Below are 19,901 nucleotides of genomic sequence, written 5' to 3' on the forward strand. Positions count from 1 at the left end.
CTTCTTCTTAGGTTTTCTGCCTTTAGAACCTATGATTCTAAATATTGAGGATCAATTAAAGAGAGAACCTCAGATCTCTGAATTTTACTTGATGAAATGGAACTTAGGTATTCTTCCTTTGTTCATCTACATTTAATTCAACCCAAAACACACATAACTGCTTGTTTACAGTTATTACAAGGAAACTGCTTATTTACAGTTATTTTAAAGAAACTGCCTGCAAACTGAAATATAGACACAAATAATTGAAAATTAATTAACAAACTTCTTCTTTCTGCCATGTGAGAACTGTTTATAAACTTGCAAAGGTTTGGGTTGCTTTGGATCCATAACATCACTCTCCTCCTCGAAAACGAGCTTGTCCCCAAGCGAGAAGTTAGGGAATTGTTGAGTCATATGAACAACATCCTCCCAAGAAGCATCCGCTGGAGATAAAACCATTGAAATGCAAAAAACATGTACTCTGTATCCACTCTCCATTTGCCACTGTAACAACAATATTTTTCTTCCAATTTTGCGGCTTCAAACCCAAAGAATCTGCCAGCGTTACATCCAAAAAATTATGAGTGCGGCCGAAATCGATTAAAATGGAGAGGGTGATTGCTCAAAGAACCCTTAACCTGCATCATGGTTTCCAGTAATGGCGTGGATGGAAACCTTTGGTTCTTCAATCGGTTGTACCCCTTCTGTTTCTTCCGCTTCAAATTCCGATTCCTCTAATCCTTCAATCCAAAATAATTTCTTATATCTGTGTGCCGGTGAGAATCGTTCATCACAATTAAAGCACAAATTCTTGGCCCTCCTTTCTTCCAATTCTGCCTTGGATAACTTCTTGAAATACCCAGATGGATGGGGTTCCTGTTTCACTGGAACTGAATCAGGCTGATGTTGGGAAGAAAAAATCGGTTTTTGTTGCCAATACTTCCTCCGCTCATACAACCTGGCGTAATTCATCGCTGCAGTAAGGGTAGTAGGTTCATGCAATTCGACTTCGACTGCTATATATTCTTGCAACCCACTAATAAAAATCTGAATTTCCTGTGTAGGAGACAAACTCGTGGTTCGCGCCGATAACTGTTCAAACTTGCGCTGATAAGCCTCCACAGAACTAGTCTGGCGCAATTTAGACAATTCCTCCAAATTGTTGCCATGAGATATGGGACCAAAACGAAGATGACAGAGGTTTTTGAATTCATCCCACTGCAAATTCGGTTTGTCCCTGTCCAATTTCAGGAACCAAAATTGGGCGTCTCCATCCAAATGTGCGGCTACCATTCCGATCCTCTCCTCTTCCGGAATGTTTTGGTGGAGAAAATAGTAATCGCAGCGACTCAACCAAGGAAGTGGGTCTTCGATTTTGGGTTTGCGCGAAGTTCCTGTACTTCTATTCTGATCACGATCTCTGTGACCTCTGTTAGCACTGGTCTCTTTATTGTAGCGTCCCTCGGAGCGAGCTGAAGCTGAAGCGACCTCGTTTGCCAAGTCGTTTAATCTAGCCTCCTGTCGTGCCTGATTTGCCTCTTGTCTCGCTTGATCTTCCTGATATCGTTCCATGAAGGCTTCGAATTGTTGTTGTAATCCCCTTATGTCGCCCAAAACTCCTGTCTCTTTCTGATACCAAGTTGTTATGGTCCCGAGTTAGTGATCTAGTTATGGGTCTAGAACCAGGTAACTCTACCTTCTTCTTCTTAGGTTTTCTGCCTTTAGAACCTATGATTCTAAATATTGAGGATCAATTAAAGAGAGAACCTCAGATCTCTGAATTTTACTTGATGAAATGGAACTTAGGTATTCTTCCTTTGTTCATCTGCATTTAATTCAACCCAAAACACACATAACTGTTTGTTTACAGTTATTACAAGGAAACTGCTTATTTACAGTTGTTATAAAGAAACTGCCTGCAAACTGAAATATAGACACAAATAACTGAAAATTAATTAACAAACTTCTTCTTTCTGCCATGTGAGAACTGTTTATAAACTTGCAAAGGTTTGGGTTGCTTTGGATCCATAACATCACTCTCCTCCTCGAAAACGAGCTTGTCCCCAAGCGAGAAGTTAGGGAATTGTTGAGTCATATGAACAACATCCTCCCAAGAAGCATCCGCTGGAGATAAAACCATTAAAATGCAAAAAACATGTACTCTGTATCCACTCTCCATTGGCCACTGTAACAACAATATTTTTCTTCCAATTTTGCAGCTTCAAACCCAAAGAATCTGCCAGCGTTACATCCAAAAAATTATGAGTGCGGCCGAAATCGATTAAAATGGAGAGGGTGATTGCTCAAAGAACCCTTAACCTGCATCATGGTTTCCAGTAATGGCATGGATGGAAACCTTAGGTTCTTCAATCGGTTGTACCCCTTCTGTTTCTTCCGCTTCAAATTTCGATTCCTCTAATCCTTCAATCCAAAATAATTTCTTACATCGGTGTGCCGGTTAGAATCGTTCATCACAATTAAAGCACAAATTCTTGGCCCTCCTTTCTTCCAATTCTGCCTTGGATAACTTCTTGAAATACCCAGATGGATGGGGTTCCTGTTTCACTGGAACTGAATCAGGCTGATGTTGGGAAGAAAAAATCGGTTTTTGTTGCCAATACTTCCTCCGCTCATACAACCTGGCGTAATTCATCGCTGCAGTAAGGGTAGTAGGTTCATGCAATTCGACTTCGACTGCTATATATTCTTGCAACCCACTAATAAAAATCTGAATTTCTTGTGTAGGAGACAAACTCGTGGTTCGCGCCGATAACTGTTCAAACTTGCGCTGATAAGCCTCCACAGAACTAGTCTGGCGCAATTTAGACAATTCCTCCAAATTGTTGCCATGAGATATGGGACCAAAACGAAGATGACAGAGGTTTTTGAATTCATCCCACTGCAAATTCGGTTTGTCCCTGTCCAATTTCAGGAACCAAAATTGGGCGTCTCCATCCAAATGTGCGGCTACCGTTCCGATCCTCTCCTCTTCCGGAATGTTTTGGTGGCGAAAATAGTAATCGCAGCGACTCAACTAAGGAAGTGGGTCTTCGATTTTGGGTTTGCGCGAAGTTCCTGTACTTCTATTCTGATCACGATCTCTGTGACCTCTGTTAGCACTGGTCTCTTTATTGTAGCGTCCCTCGGAGCGAGCTGAAGCTGAAGCGACCTCGTTTGCCAAGTCGTTTAATCTAGCCTCCTGTCGTGCCTGATTTGCCTCTTGTCTCGCTTGATCTTCCTGATATCGTGCCATGAAGGCTTCGAATTGTTGTTGTAATCCCCTTATGTCGCCCAAAACTCCTGTCTCTTTCTGATACCAAGTTGTTATGGTCCCGAGTTAGTGATCTAGTTATGGGTCTAGAACCAGGTAACTCTACCTTCTTCTTCTTAGGTTTTCTGCCTTTAGAACCTATGATTCTAAATATTGAGGATCAATTAAAGAGAGAACCTCAGATCTCTGAATTTTACTTGATGAAATGGAACTTAGGTATTCTTCCTTTGTTCATCTGCATTTAATTCAACCCAAAACACACATAACTGCTTGTTTACAGTTATTACAAGGAAACTGCTTATTTACAGTTATTTTAAAGAAACTGCCTGCAAACTGAAATATAGACACAAATAATTGAAAATTAATTAACAAACTTCTTCTTTCTGCCATGTGAGAACTGTTTATAAACTTGCAAAGGTTTGGGTTGCTTTGGATCCATAACATCACTCTCCTCCTCGAAAACGAGCTTGTCCCCAAGCGAGAAGTTAGGGAATTGTTGAGTCATATGAACAACATCCTCCCAAGAAGCATCCGCTGGAGATAAAACCATTGAAATGCAAAAAACATGTACTCTGTATCCACTCTCCATTTGCCACTGTAACAACAATATTTTTCTTCCAATTTTGCGGCTTCAAACCCAAAGAATCTGCCAGCGTTACATCCAAAAAATTATGAGTGCGGCCGAAATCGATTAAAATGGAGAGGGTGATTGCTCAAAGAACCCTTAACCTGCATCATGGTTTCCAGTAATGGCGTGGATGGAAACCTTTGGTTCTTCAATCGGTTGTACCCCTTCTGTTTCTTCCGCTTCAAATTCCGATTCCTCTAATCCTTCAATCCAAAATAATTTCTTATATCGGTGTGCCGGTGAGAATCGTTCATCACAATTAAAGCACAAATTCTTGGCCCTCCTTTCTTCCAATTCTGCCTTGGATAACTTCTTGAAATACCCAGATGGATGGGGTTCCTGTTTCACTGGAACTGAATCAGGCTGATGTTGGGAAGAAAAAATCGGTTTTTGTTGCCAATACTTCCTCCGCTCATACAACCTGGCGTAATTCATCGCTGCAGTAAGGGTAGTAGGTTCATGCAATTCGACTTCGACTGCTATATATTCTTGCAACCCACTAATAAAAATCTGAATTTCCTGTGTAGGAGACAAACTCGTGGTTCGCGCCGATAACTGTTCAAACTTGCGCTGATAAGCCTCCACAGAACTAGTCTGGCGCAATTTAGACAATTCCTCCAAATTGTTGCCATGAGATATGGGACCAAAACGAAGATGACAGAGGTTTTTGAATTCATCCCACTGCAAATTCGGTTTGTCCCTGTCCAATTTCAGGAACCAAAATTGGGCGTCTCCATCCAAATGTGCGGCTACCATTCCGATCCTCTCCTCTTCCGGAATGTTTTGGTGGCGAAAATAGTAATCGCAGCGACTCAACCAAAGAAGTGGGTCTTCGATTTTGGGTTTGCGCGAAGTTCCTGTACTTCTATTCTGATCACGATCTCTGTGACCTCTGTTAGCACTGGTCTCTTTATTGTAGCGTCCCTCGGAGCGAGCTGAAGCTGAAGCGACCTCGTTTGCCAAGTCGTTTAATCTAGCCTCCTGTCGTGCCTGATTTGCCTCTTGTCTCGCTTGATCTTCCTGATATCGTTCCATGAAGGCTTCGAATTGTTGTTGTAATCCCCTTATGTCGCCCAAAACTCCTGTCTCTTTCTGATACCAAGTTGTTATGGTCCCGAGTTAGTGATCTAGTTATGGGTCTAGAACCAGGTAACTCTACCTTCTTCTTAGGTTTTCTGCCTTTAGAACCTATGATTCTAAATATTGAGGATCAATTAAAGAGAGAACCTCAGATCTCTGAATTTTACTTGATGAAATGGAACTTAGGTATTCTTCCTTTGTTCATCTGCATTTAATTCAACCCAAAACACACATAACTGCTTGTTTACAGTTATTACAAGGAAACTGCTTATTTACAGTTATTATAAAGAAACTGCCTGCAAACTGAAATATAGACACAAATAACTGAAAATTAATTAACAAACTTCTTCTTTCTGCCATGTGAGAACTGTTTATAAACTTGCAAAGGTTTGGGTTGCTTTGGATCCATAACATCACTCTCCTCCTCGAAAACGAGCTTGTCCCCAAGCGAGAAGTTAGGGAATTGTTGAGTCATATGAACAACATCCTCCCAAGAAGCATCCGCTGGAGATAAAACCATTAAAATGCAAAAAACATGTACTCTGTATCCACTCTCCATTGGCCACTGTAACAACAATATTTTTCTTCCAATTTTGCAGCTTCAAACCCAAAGAATCTGCCAGCGTTACATCCAAAAAATTATGAGTACGGCCGAAATCGATTAAAATGGAGAGGGTGATTGCTCAAAGAACCCTTAACCTGCATCATGGTTTCCAGTAATGGCATGGATGGAAACCTTAGGTTCTTCAATCGGTTGTACCCCTTCTGTTTCTTCCGCTTCAAATTCCGATTCCTCTAATCCTTCAATCCAAAATAATTTCTTACATCGGTGTGCCGGTTAGAATCGTTCATCACAATTAAAGCACAAATTCTTGGCCCTCCTTTCTTCCATTTCTGCCTTGGATAACTTCTTGAAATACCCAGATGGATGGGGTTCCTGTTTCACTGGAACTGAATCAGGCTGATATTGGGAAGAAAAAATCGGTTTTTGTTGCCAATACTTCCTCCGCTCATACAACCTGGCGTAATTCATCGCTGCAGTAAGGGTAGTAGGTTCATGCAATTCGACTACGACTGCTATATATTCTTGCAACCCACTAATAAAAGTCTGAATTTCCTGTGTAGGAGACAAACTCGTGGTTCGCGTCGATAACTGTTCAAACTTGCGCTGATAAGCCTCCACAGAACTAGTCTGGCGCAATTTAGACAATTCCTCCAAATTGTTGCCATGAGATATGGGACCAAAACGAAGATGACAGAGGTTTTTGAATTCATCCCACTGCAAATTCGGTTTGTCCCTGTCCAATTTTAGGAACCAAAATTGGGCGTCTCCATCCAAATGTGCGGCTACCGTTCCGATCCTCTCCTCTTCCGGAATGTTTTGGTGGCGAAAATAGTAATCGCAGCGACTCAACCAAGGAAGTGGGTCTTCGATTTTGGGTTTGCGCGAAGTTCATGTACTTCTATTCTGATCACGATCTCTGTGACCTCTGTTAGCACTGGTCTCTTCATTGTAGCGTCCCTCGGAGCGAGCTGAAGCTGAAGCGACCTCGTTTGCCAAGTCGTTTAATCTAGCCTCCTGTCGTGCCTGATTTGCCTCTTGTCTCGCTTGATCTTCCTGATATCGTGCCATGAAGGCTTCGAATTGTTGTTGTAATCCCTTTATGTCGCCCAAAACTCCTGTCTCTTTCTGATACCAAGTTGTTATGGTCCCGAGTTAGTGATCTAGTTATGGGTCTAGAACCAGGTAACTCTACCTTCTTCTTCTTAGGTTTTCTGCCTTTAGAACCTATGATTCTAAATATTGAGGATCAATTAAAGAGAGAACCTCAGATCTCTGAATTTTACTTGATGAAATGGAACTTAGGTATTCTTCCTTTGTTCATCTGCATTTAATTCAACCCAAAACACACATAACTGCTTGTTTACAGTTATTACAAGGAAACTGCTAATTTACAGTTATTATAAAGAAACTGCCTGCAAACTGAAATATAGACACAAATAACTGAAAATTAATTAACAAACTTCTTCTTTCTGCCATGTGAGAACTGTTTATAAACTTGCAAAGGTTTGGGTTGCTTTGGATCCATAACATCACTCTCCTCCTCGAAAACGAGCTTGTCCCCAAGCGAGAAGTTAGGGAATTGTTGAGTCATATGAACAACATCCTCCCAAGAAGCATCCGCTGGAGATAAAACCATTGAAATGAAAAAAACATGTACTCTGTATCCACTCTCCATTGGCCACTGTAACAACAATATTTTTCTTCCAATTTTGCAGCTTCAAACCCAAAGAATCTGCCAGCGTTACATCCAAAAAATTATAAGTGCGGCCGAAATCGATTAAAATGGAGAGGGTGATTGCTCAAAGAACCCTTAACCTGCATCATGGTTTCCAGTAATGGCGTGGATGGAAACCTTAGGTTCTTCAATCGGTTGTACCCCTTCTGTTTCTTCCGCTTCAAATTCCGATTCCTCTAATCCTTCAATCCAAAATAATTTCTTACATCGGTGTGCCGGTGAGAATAGTTCATCACAATTAAATCACAAATTCTTGACCCTCCTTTCTTCCATTTCTGCCTTGGATAACTTCTTGAAATACCCAGATGGATGGGGTTCCTGTTTCACTGGAACTGAATCAGGCTGATGTTGGGAAGAAAAAATCGGTTTTTGTTGCCAATACTTCCTCCGCTCATACAACCTGGCGTAATTCATCGCTGTAGTAAGGGTAGTAGGTTCATGCAATTCGACTTCGACTGCTATATATTCTTGCAACCCACTAATAAAAATCTGAATTTCCTGTGTAGGAGACAACCTTGTGGTTCGCGCCGATAACTGTTCAAACTTGCGCTGATAAGCCTCCACAGAACTAGTCTGGTGCAATTTTGACAATTCCTCCAAATTGTTACCATGAGATATGGGACCAAAACGAAGATGACAGAGGTTTTTGAATTCATCCCACTGCAAATTCGGTTTGTCCCTGTCCAATTTCAGGAACCAAAATTGCGCGTCTCCATCCAAATGTACGGCTACCGTTCCGATCCTCTCCTCTTTCGGAATGTTTTGGTGGCGAAAATAGTAATCGCAGCGACACAACCAAAGAAGTGGGTCTTCGATTTTGGGTTTGCACGAAGTTCCTGTTTTTCTATTCTGATCACGATCTCTGTGACCTCTGTTAGCACTGGTCTCTTTATTGTAGCGTCCCTCGGAGCGAGCTGAAGCTGAAGCGACCTCGTTTGCCAAGTCTTTTAATCTATCCTCCTGTCGTGCCTGATTTGCCTCTTGTCTCGCTTGATCTTCCTGATATCGTGCCATGAAGGCTTCGAATTGTTGTTGTAATCCCCTTATGTCGCCCAAAACTCCTGTCTCTTTCTGATACCAAGTTGTTATGGTCCCGAGTTAGTGATCTAGTTATGGGTCTAGAACCAGGTAACTCTACCTTCTTCTTCTTAGGTTTTCTGCCTTTAGAACCTATGATTCTAAATATTGAGGATTAATTAAAGAGAGAACCTCAGATCTCTGAATTTTACTTGATGAAATGGAACTTAGGTATTCTTCCTTTGTTCATCTGCATTTAATTCAACCCAAAACACATATAACTGCTTGTTTACAGTTATTACAAGGAAACTGCTTATTTACAGTTATTATAAAGAAACTGCCTGCAAACTGAAATATAGACACAAATAACTGAAAATTAATTAACAAACTTCTTCTTTCTGCCATGTGAGAACTGTTTATAAACTTGCAAAGGTTTGGGTTGCTTTGGATCCATAACATCACTCTCCTCCTCGAAAACGAGCTTGTCCCCAAGCGAGGAGTTAGGGAATTGTTGAGTCATATGAACAACATCCTCCCAAGAAGCATCCGCTGGAGATAAAACCATTGAAATGCAAAAAACATGTACTCTGTATCCACTCTCCATTGGCCACTGTAACAACAATATTTTTCCTCCAATTTTGCGGCTTCAAACCCAAAGAATCTGCCAGCGTTACATCCAAAAAATTATGAGTGCGGCCGAAATCGATTAAAATGGAGAGTGTGATTGCTCAAAGAACCCTTAACCTGCATCATGGTTTCCAGTAATGGCGTGGATGGAAACCTTAGGTTCTTCAATCGGTTGTACCCCTTCTGTTTCTTCCGCTTCAAATTCCGATTCCTGTAATCCTTCAATCCAAAATAATTTCTTACATCGGTGTGCCGGTGAGAATCGTTCATCACAATTAAAGCACAAATTCTTGGCCCTCCTTTCTTCCATTTCTGCCTTGGATAACTTCTTGAAATACCCAGATGGATGGGGTTCCTGTTTCACTGGAACTGAATCAGGCTGATGTTGGGAAGAAAAAATCGGTTTTTGTTGCCAATACTTCCTCCGCTCATACAACCTGGCGTAATTCATCGCTGCAGTAAGGGTAGTAGGTTCATGAAATTCGACTTCGACTGCTATATATTCTTGCAACCCACTAATAAAAATCTGAATTTCCTGTGTAGGAGACAAACTCGTGGTTCGCGCCGATAACTGTTCAAACTTGCGCTGATAAGCCTCCACAGAACTAGTCTGGCGCAATTTCGACAATTCCTCCAAATTATTACCATGAGATATGGGACCAAAACGAAGATGACAGAGGTTTTTGAATTCATCCCACTGCAAATTCGGTTTGTCCCTATCCAATTTCAGGAACCAAAATTGGGCGTCTCCATCCAAATGTGCGGCTACCGTTCCGATCCTCTCCTCTTCCGGAATGTTTTGGTGGCGAAAATAGTAATCGCAGCGACTCAACCAAGGAAGTGGGTCTTCGATTTTGGGTTTGCACGAAGTTCCTGTACTTCTATTCTGATCACGATCTCTGTGACCTCTTATAGCACTGGTCTCTTCATTGTAGCGTCCCTCGGAGCGAGCTGAAGCTGAAGCGACCTCGTTTGCCAAGTCGTTTAATCTATCCTCCTGTCGTGCCTGATTTGCCTCTTGTCTCGCTTGATCTTCCTGATATCGTGCCATGAAGGCTTCGAATTGTTGTTGTAATCCCCTTATGTCGCCCAAAACTCCTGTCTCTTTCTGATACCAAGTTGTTATAGTCCCGAGTTAGTGATCTAGTTATGGGTCTAGAACCAGGTAACTCTACCTTCTTCTTCTTAGGTTTTCTGCCTTTAGAACCTATGATTCTAAATATTGAGGATCAATTAAAGAGAGAACCTCAGATCTCTGAATTTTACTTGATGAAATGGAACTTAGGTATTCTTCCTTTGTTCATCTGCATTTAATTCAACCCAAAACACACATAACTGCTTGTTTACAGTTATTACAAGGAAACTGCTAATTTACAGTTATTATAAAGAAACTGCCTGCAAACTGAAATATAGACACAAATAACTGAAAATTAATTAACAAACTTCTTCTTTCTGCCATGTGAGAACTGTTTATAAACTTGCAAAGGTTTGGGTTGCTTTGGATCCATAACATCACTCTCCTCCTCGAAAACGAGCTTGTCCCCAAGCGAGGAGTTAGGGAATTGTTGAGTCATATGAACAACATCCTCCCAAGAAGCATCCGCTGGAGATAAAACCATTGAAATGCAAAAAACATGTACTCTGTATCCACTCTCCATTGGCCACTGTAACAACAATATTTTTCTTCCAATTTTGCGGCTTCAAACCCAAAGAATCTGCCAGCGTTACATCCAAAAAATTATGAGTGCGGCCGAAATTGATTAAAATGGAGAGGGTGATTGCTCAAAGAACCCTTAACCTGCATCATGGTTTCCAGTAATGGCGTGGATGGAAACCTTAGGTTCTTCAATCGGTTGTACCCCTTCTGTTTCTTCCGCTTCAAATTCCGATTCCTCTAATCCTTCAATCCAAAATAATTTCTTACATCGGTGTGCCGGTGAGAATCGTTCATCACAATTAAAGCACAAATTCTTGGCCCTCCTTTCTTCCATTTCTGCCTTGGATAACTTCTTGATATACCCAGATGGATGGGGTTCCTGTTTCACTGGAACTGAATCAGGCTGATGTTGGAAAGAAAAAATCGGTTTTTGTTGCCAATACTTCCTCCGCTCATACAACCTGGCGTAGTTCATCGCTGCAGTAAGGGTAGTAGGTTCATGCAATTCGACTTCGACTGCTATATATTCTTGCAACCCACTAATAAAAATCTGAGTTTCCTGTGTAGGAGACAAACTCGTGGTTCGCGCCGATAACTGTTCAAACTTGCGCTGATAAGCCTCCACAGAACTAGTCTGGCGCAATTTCGACAATTCCTCCAAATTGTTGCCATGAGATATGGGACCAAAACGAAGATGACAGAGGTTTTTGAATTCATCCCACTGCAATTTCGGTTTGTCCCTGTCCAATTTCAGGAACCAAAATTGGGCGTCTCCATCCAAATGTGCGGCTACCGTTCCGATCCTCTCCTCTTCCGGAATGTTTTGGTGGCGAAAATAGTAATCGCAGCGACTCAACCAAGGAAGTGGGTCTTCGATTTTGGGTTTGCGCGAAGTTCCTGTACTTCTATTCTGATCACGATCTCTGTGACCTCTGTTAGCACTGGTCTCTTCATTGTAGCGTACCTCGGAGCGAGCTGAATTTGAAGCGACCTCGTTTGCCAAGTCGTTTAATCTAGCCTCCTGTCGTGCCTGATTTGCCTCTTGTCTCGCTTGATCTTCCTGATATCGTGCCATGAAGGCTTCGAATTGTTGTTGTAATCCCCTTATGTCGCCCAAAACTCCTGTCTCTTTCTGATACCAAGTTGTTATGGTCCCGAGTTAGTGATCTACTTATGGGTCTAGAACCAGGTAACTCTACCTTCTTCTTCTTAGGTTTTCTGCCTTTAGAACCTATGATTCTAAATATTGAGGATCAATTAAAGAGAGAACCTCAGATCTCTGAATTTTACTTGATGAAATGGAACTTAGGTATTCTTCCTTTGTTCATCTGCATTTAATTCAACCCAAAACACACATAACTGCTTGTTTACAGTTATTACAAGGAAACTGCTTATTTACAGTTATTATAAAGAAACTGCCTGCAAACTGAAATATAGACACAAATAACTGAAAATTAATTAACAAACTTCTTCTTTCTGCCATGTGAGAACTGTTTATAAACTTGCAAAGGTTTGGGTTCCTTTGGATCCATAACATCACTCTCCTCCTCGAAAACGAGCTTGTCCCCAAGCGAGGAGTTAGGGAATTGTTGAGTCATATGAACAACATCCTCCCAAGAAGCATCCGCTGGAGATAAAACCATTGAAATGTAAAAAACATGTACTCTGTATCCACTCTCCATTGGCCACTGTAACAACAATATTTTTCTTCCAATTTTGCGGCTTCAAACCCAAAGAATCTGCCAGCGTTACATCCAAAAAATTATGAGTGCGGCCGAAATCGATTAAAATGGAGAGGGTGATTGCTCAACGAACCCTTAACCTGCATCATGGTTTCCAGTAATGGCGTGGATGGAAACCTTAGGTTCTTCAATCGATTGTACCCTTTCTGTTTCTTCCGCTTCAAATTCTGATTCCTCTAATCCTTCAATCCAAAATAATTTCTTACATCGGTGTGCCGGTGAGAATCGTTCATCACAATTAAAGCACAAATTCTTGGCCCTCCTTTCTTCCATTTCTGCCTTGTATAACTTCTTGAAATACCCAGATGGATGGGGTTCCTGTTTCACTGGAACTGAATCAGGCTGATGTTGGGAAGAAAAAATCGGTTTTTGTTGCCAATACTTCCTCCGCTCATACAACCTGGCGTAATTCATCGCTGCAGTAAGGGTAGTAGGTTCATGCAATTCGACTTCGACTGCTATATATTCTTGCAACCCACTAATAAAAATCTGAATTTCCTGTGTAGGAGACAAACTCGTGGTTCGCGCCGATAACTGTTCAAACTTGCGCTGATAAGCCTCCACAGAACTAGTCTGGCGCAATTTCGACAATTCCTCCAAATTGTTGCCATGAGATATGGGACCAAAATGAAGATGACAGAGGTTTTTGAATTCATCCCACTGCAAATTCGGTTTGTCCCTGTCCAATTTTAGGAACCAAAATTGGGCGTCTCCATCCAAATGTGCGGCTACCGTTCCGATCCTCTCCTCTTCCGGAATGTTTTGGTGGCGAAAATAGTAATCGCAACGACTCAACCAAGGAAGTCGGTCTTCGATTTTGGGTTTGCACGAAGTTCCTGTACTTCTATTCTGATCACGATCTCTGTGACCTCTGTTAGCACTGGTCTCTTCATTGTAGCGTCCCTCGGAGCGAGCTGAAGCTGAAGCGACCTCGTTTGCCAAGTCGTTTAATCTAGCCTCCTGTCGTGCCTGATTTGCCTCTTGTCTCGCTTGATCTTCCTGATATCGTGCCATGAAGGCTTCGAATTGTTGTTGTAATCCCCTTATGTCGCCCAAAACTCCTGTCTCTTTCTGATACCAAGTTGTTATGGTCCCGAGTTAGTGATCTAGTTATGGGTCTAGAACCAGGTAACTCTACCTTCTTCTTCTTAGGTTTTCTGCCTTTAGAACCTATGATTCTAAATATTGAGGATCAATTAAAGAGAGAACCTCAGATCTCTGAATTTTACTTGATGAAATGGAACTTAGGTATTCTTCCTTTGTTCATCTGCATTTAATTCAACCCAAAACACACATAACTGCTTGTTTACAGTTATTACAAGGAAACTGCTTATTTACAGTTATTATAAAGAAACTGCCTGCAAACTGAAATATAGACATAAATAACTGAAAATTAATTAACAAACTTCTTCTTTCTGCCATGTGAGAACTGTTTATAAACTTGCAAAGGTTTGGGTTGCTTTGGATCCATAACATCACTCTCCTCCTCGAAAACGAGCTTGTCCCCAAGCGAGGAGTTAGGGAATTGTTGAGTCATATGAACAACATCCTCCCAAGAAGCATCCGCTGGAGATAAAACCATTGAAATGCAAAAAACATGTACTCTGTATCCACTCTCCATTGGCCACTGTAACAACAATATTTTTCTTCCAATTTTGCAGCTTCAAACCCAAAGAATCTGCCAGCGTTACATCCAAAAAATTATGAGTGCGGCCGAAATCGATTAAAATGGAGAGGGTGATTGCTCAACGAACCCTTAACCTGCATCATGGTTTCCAGTAATGGCGTGGATGGAAACCTTAGGTTCTTCAATCGATTGTACCCCTTCTGTTTCTTCCGCTTCAAATTCCGATTCCTCTAATCCTTCAATCCAAAATAATTTCTTACATCGGTGTGCCGGTGAGAATCGTTCATCACAATTAAAGCACAAATTCTTGGCCCTCCTTTCTTCCATTTCTGCCTTGTATAACTTCTTGAAATACCCAGATGGATGGGGTTCCTGTTTCACTGGAACTGAATCAGGCTGATGTTGGGAAGAAAAAATCGGTTTTTGTTGCCAATACTTCCTCCGCTCATACAACATGGCGTAATTCATCGCTGCAGTAAGGGTAGTAGGTTCATGCAATTCGACTTCGACTGCTATATATTCTTGCAACCCACTAATAAAAATCTGAATTTCCTGTGTAGGAGACAAACTCGTGGTTCGCGCCGATAACTGTTCAAACTTGCGCTGATAAGCCTCCACAGAACTAGTCTGGCGCAATTTCGACAATTCCTCCAAATTGTTGCCATGAGATATGGGACCAAAATGAAGATGACAGAGGTTTTTGAATTCATCCCACTGCAAATTCGGTTTGTCCCTATCCAATTTCAGGAACCAAAATTGGGCGTCTCCATCCAAATGTGCGGCTACCGTTCCGATCCTCTCCTCTTCCGGAATGTTTTGGTGGCGAAAATAGTAATCGCAACGACTCAACCAAGGAAGTGGGTCTTCGATTTTGGGTTTGCACGAAGTTCCTGTACTTCTATTCTGATCACGATCTCTGTGACCTCTGTTAGCACTGGTCTCTTCATTGTAGCGTCCCTCGGAGCGAGCTGAAGCTGAAGCGACCTCGTTTGCCAAGTCGTTTAATCTAGCCTCCTGTCGTGCCTGATTTGCCTCTTGTCTCGCTTGATCTTCCTGATATCGTGCCATGAAGGCTTCGAATTGTTGTTCTAATCCCCTTATGTCGCCCAAAACTCCTGTCTCTTTCTGATACCAAGTTGTTATGGTCCCGAGTTAGTGATCTACTTATGGGTCTAGAACCAGGTAACTCTACCTTCTTCTTCTTAGGTTTTCTGCCTTTAGAACCTATGATTCTAAATATTGAGGATCAATTAAAGAGAGAACCTCAGATCTCTGAATTTTACTTGATGAAATGGAACTTAGGTATTCTTCCTTTGTTCATCTGCATTTAATTCAACCCAAAACACACATAACTGCTTGTTTACAGTTATTACAAGGAAACTGCTTATTTACAGTTATTATAAAGAAACTGCCTGCAAACTGAAATATAGACATAAATAACTGAAAATTAATTAACAAACTTCTTCTTTCTGCCATGTGAGAACTGTTTATAAACTTGCAAAGGTTTGGGTTGCTTTGGATCCATAACATCACTCTCCTCCTCGAAAACGAGCATGTCCCCAAGCGAGGAGTTAGGGAATTGTTGAGTCATATGAACAACATCCTCCCAAGAAGCATCCGCTGGAGATAAAACCATTGAAATGCAAAAAACATGTACTCTGTATCCACTCTCCATTGGCCACTGTAACAACAATATTTTTCTTCCAATTTTGCAGCTTCAAACCCAAAGAATCTGCCAGCGTTACATCCAAAAAATTATGAGTGCGGCCGAAATCGATTAAAATGGAGAGGGTGATTGCTCAACGAACCCTTAACCTGCATCATGGTTTCCAGTAATGGCGTGGATGGAAACCTTAGGTTCTTCAATCGATTGTACCCCTTCTGTTTCTTCCGCTTCAAATTCCGATTCCTCTAATCCTTCAATCCAAAATAATTTCTTACATCGGTGTGCCGGTGAGAATCGTTCATCACAATTAAAGCACAAATTCTTGGCCCTCCTTTCTTCCATTTCTGCCTTGTATAACTTCTTGAAATACCCAGATGGATTGGGTTCCTGTTTCACTGGAACTGAATCAGGCTGATGTTGGGAAGAAAAAATCGGTTTTTGTTGCCAATACTTCCTCCGCTCATACAACCTGGCGTAATTCATCGCTGCAGTAAGGGTAGTAGGTTCATGCAATTCGACTTCGACTGCTATATATTCTTGCAACCCACTAATAAAAATCTGAATTTCCTGTGTAGGAGACAAACTCGTGGTTCGCGCCGATAACTGTTCAAACTTGCGCTGATAAGCCTCCACAGAACTAGTCTGGCGCAATTTCGACAATTCCTCCAAATTGTTGCCATGAGATATGGGACCAAAACGAAGATGACAGAGGTTTTTGAATTCATCCCACTGCAAATTCGGTTTGTCCCTGTCCAATTTCAAGAACCAAAATTGGGCGTCTCCATCCAAATGTGCGGCTACCATTCCGATCCTCTCCTCTTCCGGAATGTTTTGGTGGCGAAAATAGTAATCGCAGCGACTCAACCAAGGAAGTGGGTCTTCGATTTTGGGTTTGCGCGAAGTTCCTGTACTTCTATTCTGATCACGATCTCTGTGACCTCTGTTAGCACTGGTCTCTTCATTGTAGCGTCCCTCGGAGCGAGCTGAATCTGAAGCGACCTCGTTTGCCAAGTCGTTTAATCTAGCCTCCTGTCGTGCCTGATTTGCCTCTTGTCTCGCTTGATCTTCCTGATATCGTGCCATGAAGGCTTCGAATTGTTGTTGTAATCCCCTTATGTCGCCCAAAACTCCTGTCTCTTTCTGATACCAAGTTGTTATGGTCCCGAGTTAGTGATCTACTTATGGGTCTAGAACCAGGTAACTCTACCTTCTTCTTCTTAGGTTTTCTGCCTTTAGAACCTATGATTCTAAATATTGAGGATCAATTAAAGAGAGAACCTCAGATCTCTAAATTTTACTTGATGAAATGGAACTTAGGTATTCTTCCTTTGTTCATCTGCATTTAATTCAACCCAAAACACACATAACTGCTTGTTTACAGTTATTACAAGGAAACTGCTTATTTACAGTTATTATAAAGAAACTTCCTGCAAACTGAAATATAGACACAAATAACTGAAAATTAATTAACAAACTTCTTCTTTCTGCCATGTGAGAACTGTTTATAAACTTGCAAAGGTTTGGGTTGCTTTGGATCCATAACATCACTCTCCTCCTCGAAAACGAGCTTGTCCCCAAGCGAGGAGTTAGGGAATTGTTGAGTCATATGAACAACATCCTCCCAAGAAGCATCCGCTGGAGATAAAACCATTGAAATGCAAAAAACATGTACTCTGTATCCACTCTCCATTGGCCACTGTAACAACAATATTTTTCTTCCAATTTTGCAGCTTCAAACCCAAAGAATCTGCCAGCGTTACATCCAAAAAATTATGAGTGCGGCCGAAATCGATTAAAATGGAGAGGGTGATTGCTCAACGAACCCTTAACCTGCATCATGGTTTCCAGTAATGGCGTGGATGGAAACCTTAGGTTCTTCAATCGATTGTACCCCTTCTGTTTCTTCCGCTTCAAATTCCGATTCCTCTAATCCTTCAATCCAAAATAATTTCTTACATCGGTGTGCCGGTGAGAATCGTTCATCACAATTAAAGCACAAATTCTTGGCCCTCCTTTCTTCCATTTCTGCCTTGTATAACTTCTTGAAATACCCAGATGGATTGGGTTCCTGTTTCACTGGAACTGAATCAGGCTGATGTTGGGAAGAAAAAATCGGTTTTTGTTGCCAATACTTCCTCCGCTCATACAACCTGGCGTAATTCATCGCTGCAGTAAGGGTAGTAGGTTCATGCAATTCGACTTCGACTGCTATATATTCTTGCAACCCACTAATAAAAATCTGAATTTCCTGTGTAGGAGACAAACTCGTGGTTCGCGCCGATAACTGTTCAAACTTGCGCTGATAAGCCTCCACAGAACTAGTCTGGCGCAATTTCGACAATTCCTCCAAATTGTTGCCATGAGATATGGGACCAAAACGAAGCTGACAGAGGTTTTTGAATTCATCCCACTGCAAATTCGGTTTGTCCCTGTCCAATTTCAGGAACCAAAATTGGGCGTCTCCATCCAAATGTGCGGCTACCGTTCCGATCCTCTCCTCTTCCGGAATGTTTTGGTGGCGAAAATAGTAATCGCAGCGACTCAACCAAGGAAGTGGGTCTTCGATTTTGGGTTTGCGCGAAGTTCCTGTACTTCTATTCTGATCACGATCTCTGTGACCTCTGTTAGCACTGGTCTCTTCATTGTAGCGTCCCTCGGAGCGAGCTGAATCTGAAGCGACCTCGTTTGCCAAGTCGTTTAATCTAGCCTCCTGTCGTGCCTGATTTGCCTCTTGTCTCGCTTGATCTTCCTGATATCGTGCCATGAAGGCTTCGAATTGTTGTTGTAATCCCCTTATGTCGCCCAAAACTCCTGTCTCTTTCTGATACCAAGTTGTTATGGTCCCGAGTTAGTGATCTACTTATGGGTCTAGAACCAGGTAACTCTACCTTCTTCTTCTTAGGTTTTCTGCCTTTAGAACCTATGATTCTAAATATTGAGGATCAATTAAAGAGAGAACCTCAGATCTCTAAATTTTACTTGATGAAATGGAACTTAGGTATTCTTCCTTTGTTCATCTGCATTTAATTCAACCCAAAACACACATAACTGCTTGTTTACAGTTATTACAAGGAAACTGCTTATTTACAGTTATTATAAAGAAACTTCCTGCAAACTGAAATATAGACACAAATAACTGAAAATTAATTAACAAACTTCTTCTTTCTGCCATGTGAGAACTGTTTATAAACTTGCAAAGGTTTGGGTTGCTTTGGATCCATAACATCACTCTCCTCCTCGAAAACGAGCTTGTCCCCAAGCGAGGAGTTAGGGAATTGTTGAGTCATATGAACAACATCCTCCCAAGAAGCATCCGCTGGAGATAAAACCATTGAAATGCAAAAAACATGTACTCTGTATCCACTCTCCATTGGCCACTGTAACAACAATATTTTTCTTCCAATTTTGCAGCTTCAAACCCAAAGAATCTGCCAGCGTTACATCCAAAAAATTATGAGTGCGGCCGAAATCGATTAAAATGGAGAGGGTGATTGCTCAACGAACCCTTAACCTGCATCATGGTTTCCAGTAATGGCGTGGATGGAAACCTTAGGTTCTTCAATCGATTGTACCCCTTCTGTTTCTTCCGCTTCAAATTCCGATTCCTCTAATCCTTCAATCCAAAATAATTTCTTACATCGGTGTGCCGGTGAGAATCGTTCATCACAATTAAAGCACAAATTCTTGGCCCTCCTTTCTTCCATTTCTGCCTTGTATAACTTCTTGAAATACCCAGATGGATTGGGTTCCTGTTTCACTGGAACTGAATCAGGCTGATGTTGGGAAGAAAAAATCGGTTTTTGTTGCCAATACTTCCTCCGCTCATACAACCTGGCGTAATTCATCGCTGCAGTAAGGGTAGTAGGTTCATGCAATTCGACTTCGACTGCTATATATTCTTGCAACCCACTAATAAAAATCTGAATTTCCTGTGTAGGAGACAAACTCGTGGTTCGCGCCGATAACTGTTCAAACTTGCGCTGATAAGCCTCCACAGAACTAGTCTGGCGCAATTTCGACAATTCCTCCAAATTGTTGCCATGAGATATGGGACCAAAACGAAGCTGACAGAGGTTTTTGAATTCATCCCACTGCAAATTCGGTTTGTCCCTGTCCAATTTCAGGAACCAAAATTGGGCGTCTCCATCCAAATGTGCGGCTACCGTTCCGATCCTCTCCTCTTCCGGAATGTTTTGGTGGCGAAAATAGTAATCGCAGCGACTCAACCAAGGAAGTGGGTCTTCGATTTTGGGTTTGCGCGAAGTTCCTGTACTTCTATTCTGATCACGATCTCTGTGACCTCT

The 19,901-nt window shown here is 41.6% G+C and overlaps 1 pseudogene; it reads right to left on the reverse strand.

Moving 5' to 3' along the window:
* The window catches only part of LOC136235913 (phosphatidylinositol/phosphatidylcholine transfer protein SFH8-like), an 89,143-nt pseudogene that overhangs the window by 22,060 nt on the left and 47,182 nt on the right, over nucleotides 1-19,901 (reverse strand).

This window comes from Euphorbia lathyris, chromosome 7 (assembly GCF_963576675.1).
Source record: "Euphorbia lathyris chromosome 7, ddEupLath1.1, whole genome shotgun sequence".
Lineage (NCBI taxonomy): Eukaryota > Viridiplantae > Streptophyta > Magnoliopsida > Malpighiales > Euphorbiaceae > Euphorbia > Euphorbia lathyris.